An 8,379-nucleotide genomic window follows, 5' to 3' on the forward strand; every position below is an offset into this window, starting at 1 on the left:
ATCAGCACAAGCTCTTCTGTTTCCTTCTCCGTCGTACGGCACCTCCTTTTGTTAGCGGTCACTTTGTTTTTTCGTTTAATTTGGTAATTCTGACTTGTGGCAACTCCTCTTCTTCCTCTTCTTGTTGTTGCTGTTCTCACTGTGGAGCCCAGCCCTGTGAAACTGAGCAGCCCCAGATCCCGCAAGAATGCGTCCTGGACACAGAGACGAGGCCAGGACGGAGCAGGCTCGCTCAGCTCCGGCCCCTGGGCGTCTCTGTCCTGGGGCGCGGACGGCGGTCTGGGGGCGCTGGCTTCGTGGGGCAGCGCTCAGTGTGACGATGAGGATGCTGTGTGTGAGACTGCTGGCACCTTGTCCCGAATGTTGCGCCCCTGTGATGTGTGACCTCGCGCTGCTGGGCATCATGGGAGCAGCCCCCCCACCCCCACAGGCCAGCAGCCGGCCCGGGACAGGAGACCTCTCCCCTCGCTCGGGTGACCCAGGGCTGTCTAGACTCGTCTGCCTGCCTGCGTGTCACTGTCTGTCTGCCTGTGTGACTGTGTGACTGTGTCTGTCTGTCTGTATGTCTGTCTGTGTGACTGTGTCTGTCTGTCTGTCTGTCTGACTGTGTGTTTGTGTGTCTGTGTGTCTGTGTGACTGTGTCTGTCTGTCTGACTGTGTGTTTGTGTGTCTGTGTGTCTCTGTCTGTCTGTCTACCTGACTGTGTGTTTGTGTGTCTGTCTGTCTGCCTGACTGTGTGTCTGTCTGTCTGACTGTCTGTCCATTTCACATGGCTTTCTAACAGTCTGACTGGACTGGAATGGGCTGTCCTGGACTGGACTATACTGAACTGTTCTTGGGCATGTACTGGGCCCTTCTGGATTGGCTGTGGCTGGACTAGGCTGGATTGGACATGACTGCACTCGACTGATCTGAAGTGGACTGGTCTGCATGAGACTGAGCTGGACTGGACTTCATTGGACTGCAGTGGACAGAGCTGAGCTGGACTGGGCTGCACTGGACTGGACTTTGCTGGACTGGGCTGTACTGGATAAGTTGTACTCAACTAGGCTGTGCTGGACTGGACTGTGCTGAACTGGACTAGGCTGTGCTGACTGGACTAGGTTGGATTGGACAGGGCTGTGCTGGACTGGACTGTGCTTGACTGGACATGGCTGTCCTGGACTGAACTAGGCTGTGCGTAACTGGACTCTGTTGGATCGGACAGGGATAAGCAGGACTGGACTGGAAGGTGCTGGAATGGGTTGTGCTGAGCTGGACTGGACTGGAAAGTGTTGGACTGGGCTAAACGGGACAGGACCGGGCTGTGCTGGGTGGCCAGTCTGGGTGAGACTGCCTGCTTGTTGTGTCCTGTGTGTTGTGAGGAAGTGGCAGACAGGCCTGGACGCCTCCCTGGGCAGAGCAGGACCTCCCTGCAGCGCTGTGGCCCTCAGCTCCTCGCTGTCTCTGCCACGGGCTTTCCCAGATCTCCACCCACAGTGTCATATCCCCTAGTCCGGATCCCAGGGCCCCTAATCTCACTATACCCCACACCCCCTAATCCCTAACCTCACTGCCCCTAATCCCTATACCTCACACCCCCTAATCCCTAACCTCACTCTCCCTAATCCCTAACCTCACTCTCCCTAATCCCTATACCTCATTCTCCCTAATCCCTATACCTCACTGCCCCTAATCCCTAACCTCACTGCCCCTAATCCCTATACCTCATTCTCCCTAATCCCTATACCTCACTGTCCCTAATCCCTATACCTCACACCCCCTAATCCCTATACCTCACATCCCCTAATCCCTAACCTCACTCTCCCTAATCCCTATACCTCACTCTCCCTAATCCCTATACCTCATTCTCCCTAATCCCTATACCTCACTGCCCCTAATCCCTATACCTCATTCTCCCTAATCCCTATACCTCACTGTCCCTAATCCCTAACCTCACTCTCCCTAATCCCTATACCTCATTCTCCCTAATCCCTATACCTCACTGCCCCTAATCCCTAACCTCACTGCCCCTAATCCCTATACCTCATTCTCCCTAATCCCTATACCTCACTGCCCCTAATCCCTATACCCCATTCCCCCAAATCCCTATACCCCATTCCCCCTAAGACAGTTTCCCAGGGGCCATTTAAGGTCACATCTTAATGAAGGGGGTGGGGTTTGTCCTTTAAAGAATGATTAGCTCTGAAACTCTTACTTACTGGTTATTTGTTAACGTATGTTTTCAGTAGAACCCTTAATGTTGTAAAACACTACCTGAAACCTGAAACACCCGAGTTCCTCTCCTGCCCTCACAGTGTACCCCATCTCCCCTTCTCCGCCCTTCTCCCTCTGTCTCCCCCCTGTACCCCAGTCCCCCCCGGTGACCAAAACCAGCCTCTCTCTGGCCTGTGCTGTGCGGTGATGATGTCTGGTTGTCATGGTGACAGATGATGCCTGGTGCTCAACAGACTGCTGCTCTTGTCTCGGGGGATTCTGGGTAGCTCTGGCTGCGGACACCAGGACAGCCTTTCAGGCGTCACGCCGCGCCAGGGGCCAGCGGAGCCGGTTCGCCCGCGGTAGGCTTTCCTGACTGCCAGGGTCGAGGAGGAGGGAAAAAAACAGGGGAAAAAACCCCCCAGAAGAGACAGGGAAAAAGGGGCAGAGGCAGGAGGAAGGGAATCGGTTTTAGGACGAATCGACCTTAAGACACACCGGACTGCGCTCCGGCCCGGCCGCGTGAGCTACCCAGAACTCTTTGCAAGTCCTGCGAGAAACTGCATGCCGTTTGTGCTTGCTTGTGGATCCAGAGCTTCTAAAAGCAAAAAAAACAAAACAAAACACATTGGTTTCAGTAAAAAATTCGGATTGTATGGACACGCGTCTGCAGGAGTGTGGGCCGGGCTCTCGGCGCGCAGCGGTCCGGCCCGCTGCAGGTCCGACGGCGGGCGCCGGTCGGCCAGGCGGCTGCGGACCCCGCAGCGGACCGGACCGCTGGGCGCCGGGGGTCCCGGCGGGACGCTCCCCGCGGCTCTGAAGTCTCGTTCCCGGGTCTGTGCCTGCTGTGACCGGCATGTCGGCATGTCCGCGGCGCGAACAGTGACACGCCGTCTCTCCCTCTCTTGCAGGTGCTTTTTTCTGGGGAGACACAGAAAGAAATGGAGGACACTCCTTCTGTCCTCCCCCCCCCTACACCCCCATTGTTACAGCTGACACCCCCAGTCAACACTGACATACACCCCAGAGCACGTCCCCCGCCCAGTGCACGCACAGCTCTGTTACAGCCGAGCTCCTAAACACCTACGGGAATTGATCATTTACCATTTTTTTTAAAAAGAAAGAAATTGATGACTCTTTCTTCACTGACCCCGAAATTTGGATCTGGAAATTCTCTGTCTCCTGCGCTCAGCATGGCGCCCCTCACGCTGACACTGCCCCAGCGCAGGAGGGATATAGATTACACTTTTCCCCCCCGAAACCAGCACACACAGCCTGCAGGAGCCCTGGGCAGACACAGGGGGCGCTGTTCTCTTCCTCTGATCCACACTGCAGCCCCACAGCAGAGCTGAGAACTGGCGCAGCTCTCACTGACAGCACACACACAGACTGCAGGAGCCCTGGACAGACACAGGGGGCGCTGTTCTCCTCCTCTGACACCCGCACTGTCAGGATAACAGCTCCTCTTCCACACTGCAGCCCCACAGCAGAGCTGAGAACTGGCGCAGCTCTCACTGACAGCACACACACAGACTGCAGGAGCCCTGGACAGACACAGGGGGCGCTGTTCTCCTCCTCTGACACCCACACTGTCAGGATAACAGCTCCTCTTCCACACTGCAGCCCCACAGCAGAGCTGAGGATCGAGGCAGCTCTCACTGACAGCACACACACAGACTGCAGGAGCCCTGGGCAGACACAGGGGGCGCTGTTCTCCTCCTCTGACACCCACACTGCAGCCCCACAGCAGAGCTGAGGCACCAGAGGGAGGACTGACACAGCTCTCGCTGACAGCACACACACAGCCTGCAGGAGCCCTGGACAGACACAGGGGGCGCTGTTCTCCTCCCCTGATCCACACTGCAGCCCCACAGCAGAGCTGAGGACGGAGGCAGCTCTCACTGACTGCACACACACAGCCTGCAGGAGCCCTGGACAGACACAGGGGGCGCTGTTCTCCTCCCCTGATCCACACTGCAGCCCCACAGCAGAGCTGAGGCACCAGAGGGAGGACTGACACAGCTCTCGCTGACAGCACACACACAGCCTGCGGTGAGCCGAGGACACCCTAGTCAACCACAGGGGGGCGCCACTGCATGTTGTTGACCTGAGAGTGCCCTGGTCCGCGGGAGTGTGTCCACTCAGACCCCCGGGCCGCAGTGCCTGGTGTGGCTGTGCCAGTACAGCCCTTTCCCTCTGCTAACAGTCCCGAACAGGGTCCGAAAGCAAACCCCTACAAGAGACGTCCAGCTCAGTCAGCTCTGGGTCCCGTTAAGGTCTGAGGTGAAGGAGCTCAGCTGGTACAGGAACCCCCAGACCCAGGAGGGGACACTGGGCTCTTCCCAATGGGACCACGTGACCCGAGTTCACCCCAGAGATTATGGGGGTTCCCTGTCCCCCCCCCCCCACACACGCATGCGCGCGTGCGTGGCGGCCACACTGACCGCTGACCAGCTGCTCAATCTGATGGCCTGCCGATTCTCTGGAATCCTGATACCCCGGCCTCCACCGGGAATGAGGCAGGGAATGGGGGGGGGGGGGTGGGAACTCCCCAGAAGGAAACAGTTTTAAAGAGCCGAGCGCTGAAAGAAATGCGAACCTCGGCCTGACCTCTGACCTGTCAATCAGAACTCACGTCCCCGGCTCGAGACGGACAAGCGCAGCCGCCGGGGAAGACCGCAGCAGCGCCGCTCTCTCTCTCTCTCTCTCTCTCTCTCTTGGAAATGTACATAATTTCGTTTGAAAAGCATTTGAAAAACCTGGGGAAAAAAAAAACAATAATATTAAAAAAAAATAACAAAAAAAATAGCTATGAGGAAAACGGGGAGGGGAAGAATTAAAAAAAAAAATAAAGATCTACACATCGTTTCGGGAGGGGTTAAATCACAGAAGGGTTTTTCTTTTTTTTTTTTAAATGTATTTATTTTACGAGCCTCTGATATTTCATGATTTTAGAGATTTTTAGATGAGCTATTTGCCGGTCTGTACATTCCAGACTTTGTAATCAATTAATTTATTTGTTATTTATTGTAATTTTCTCCCTTTTTAATTTAAAGAAGTCTCTCTCTAATAAAGAACTGCAGAAGACGAGCTGTCCCCGCGTGTTGCTGTGCGAGATGTCAGCGTGTCATACTCGCAGGGGACCGCGAGGGGGCGCCAGAGTGCTGCCGCGCTGTCCTCTGCCGCTGAGCGCATGTCGCGTGTTGATCACATTGCTTTCCTGCAGGTGCTCTGGTTTAATCGTGTCTTCCTGTGTGCGTGTGGTATGTGTGTGTCCTTCTACTCAGTGATTTCCTGGATTGGCTCTGTCTCTCTCTCTAGGAATTAGTGGATCACAAATGGACAGACATACTGCTCTGTAGCACTGCTCGAACCCTCATCCCCGTAAAAGGTCACATTACACCAACCACAGGTGGGAACTCCAGGGAATTGCACAGAAGAGCCAGTCCTTTCCACAAGCGGGGGGTCTGGGAGAGGTATCATTCACCCCTTGCAGTGTGAGACAGCAGCCACAGACACAGCTCATGTCCACTCATACTCTACTGCCCCTCTCTCTCTCTTCCTCTCCAATCACAAGAGATGTATTGCCTGATAAATTACAGTGTTGCCAGAGCAATCACCAATAGTAAACATTTACAGCGATGATGTAATTTTATTCATTGAAAGGCTGGCAGTGGGAGCACAGTCTGTCCTCTCTGAGCAACCAGGTCTGTCTGTGTCCAGTTTCTATGCCCAGGCTGCGGACACTGAGCCTGTCCTCTCTGGACAGCCAGGTCTGTCTGTGTCCAGTGTCTGTGGCCAGGCTGGTCACTGAGCCTGTCCTCTCTGGACAGCCAGGTCTGTCTGTGGCCAGGCTGTGGACAGTGGGCATGTCCTCTCTGGACAGCCAGATCTGCCTGTGTCCATTTTCTATGCCAAGGCTGCGGAAACTGAGCCTGTCCTCTCTGGACAGTCAGGTCTGTCTGTGTCCAGTGTCTGTGGCCAGGCTGGTCACTGAGCCTGTCCTCTCTGGACAGCCAGGTCTGTCTGTGGCCAGGCTGTGGACAGTGGGCATGTCCTCTCTGAACAGCTAGATCTGCCTGTGTCCAGTTTCTATGCCCAGACCGTGGTCACTGAGCCTGTCCTCTCTGGACAGCCAGGTCTGTCTGTGTCCAGTTTCTATGCCCAGGCCGTGGTCACTGAGCCTGTCCTCTCTGGACAGCCAGGTCTGTCTGTGTCCAGCCTGTGGTCACTGAGCCTGTCCTCTGCATGTTGTCCAGGTTCTCTCTCCTTCTCTGTGCTCTGAGTGTTTGTGTTGGCAGAGGTGTTGAGAAACAGAGTTTCATTGTGTCTTATCTCAGTGCTCTTACTGTTATCAGCCACAGCCTGACCCTCGTGATGCAAGCCTCACGGTGCAGCACAGTGGTTTACATATACTCTCAGACACACACTTACACACAAACTCATATACACAGACTCACACACACACGCACTCGTACATGCAAGCTCATACACACACACACACAATCATACACACACAAACTCACACACTTACACACAAACTCATATACACAGACTCACACACACACGCACTCATACATGCAAGCTCATACACAATCATACACACACGAATTCACACACACACAAACGCACTCTCACACATGCAAACTCACACACACGCAAACTCATACACACATGCAAACTCATACACACTCTCACACACATGCAAACTCGTACACACACTCTCATCCACACACACTCGCTTCTCAAATAACTACACTGTGCCCACTCAGAGAGCACTTTCACTGCAGACTGCGAACCTGAAACTCTAATGTTTTGGGGCGAAGTGCCCTAGTAGAAAACGGAACCCCAATCCGGGACCACGGCTGGGCTGAGGGCAGGGGAAGAGGTATCAGTACTTATCCAAATCGTAGATCTGAAAAAACTAGTCTTGGCAGGCGTAGGTCGAAAAACTGGAAAGTCTCCTCTGGTGAACCGATACTGAGCGTGGTGAGCAAGGGATTGAGTCCTTCTACAGCTGGGTGCCAACGTGAGCGATTGGGTAATTGGGTCGTGTGGCTGCTTGAGCAGGAATTGGTAAGAGATTGTAGGAGATTATGTGAAACTGTGACATAATGATGATGATGAAGGAGTGTGAATGTGAAGATACAGCGGAGCTGGACTGAGTGTCTGTACAGTGACTCTACAGCTCTGATGATGATGAAGGAGTGTTAGTGTGAAGATACAGAGGAGCTGGACTGAGTGTCTGTACAGTGACTCTACAGCTCTGATGATGATGAAGGAGTGTTCATGTGAAGATACAGAGGAGCTGGACTGAGTGTCTGTACAGTGACTCTACAGCTCTGATGATGATGAAGGAGTGTTCATGTGAAGATACAGAGGAGCTGGACTGAGTGTCTGTACAGTGACTCTCCAGCTCTGATGATGATGAAGGAGTGTTCATGTGAAGATACAGAGGAGCTGGACTGAGTGTCTGTACAGTTACTCTACAGCTCTGATGATGATGAAGGAGTGTGAATGTGAAGATACAGAGGAGCTGGACTGAGTGTCTGTACAGTGACTCTCCAGCTCTGATGATGATGAAGGAGTGTGAATGTGAAGATACAGAGGAGCTGGACTGAGTGTCTGTACAGTTACTCTATAGCTCTGATGATGATGAAGGAGTGTTCATGTGAAGATACAGAGGAGCTGGACTGAGTGTCTCTACAGTGACTCCCACAACGTCCCCCAGGGTAAGGATAATAGATTACAGATGACACCCCACACACAGCTGCTGCCAAACACCCCAGAGACACAGAGGGGGTCACGCAACCACAGCCCCTGGACCACCGGCGCACTGCAGACACCCCCCAGACACACAGCGCTCCGCTTCTCCACGGAGTAATTAAAGAACTAACACACTGCCAGCTGCCTCGAGCCTAACAGAAAGAAACACCCAGGGTATATTATTATAACTGACCACAGGGTCACTGCACTGGACTACACTGTGACTGACCACACTGTCACTGCACTGGACTGCACTGTGACTGAACACACTGTCACTGCACTGGACTGCACTGTGACTGACCACACTGTCACTGCACTAGACTACACTGTGACTGACCACACTGTCACTGCACTGGACTGCACTGTGACTGACCACACTGTCACTGCACTGGACTACACTGTGACTGGCCACTCTGT

The 8,379-nt window shown here is 53.9% G+C and overlaps 1 protein-coding gene across 2 annotated transcripts in view; it reads left to right on the forward strand.

Annotated features, from left to right (window-relative positions):
* The window catches only part of celf3a (cugbp, Elav-like family member 3a), a 31,690-nt gene extending 26,407 nt beyond the window's left edge, over positions 1-5,283 (forward strand). For both annotated transcript variants that reach the window (XM_088905442.1, XM_088905443.1), the window contains exon 13: positions 3,108-5,283. The gene's annotated coding sequence lies outside the window, so the exon portion shown is untranslated. The remainder of the gene's footprint in view (positions 1-3,107) is intronic.
* The last annotated feature ends 3,096 nt before the right edge of the window (positions 5,284-8,379 follow it).

The sequence above is a fragment of the Atractosteus spatula genome, chromosome 25, assembly GCF_055471065.1.
Source record: "Atractosteus spatula isolate fAtrSpa1 chromosome 25, fAtrSpa1.hap1, whole genome shotgun sequence".
Taxonomy (NCBI): domain Eukaryota; kingdom Metazoa; phylum Chordata; class Actinopteri; order Semionotiformes; family Lepisosteidae; genus Atractosteus; species Atractosteus spatula.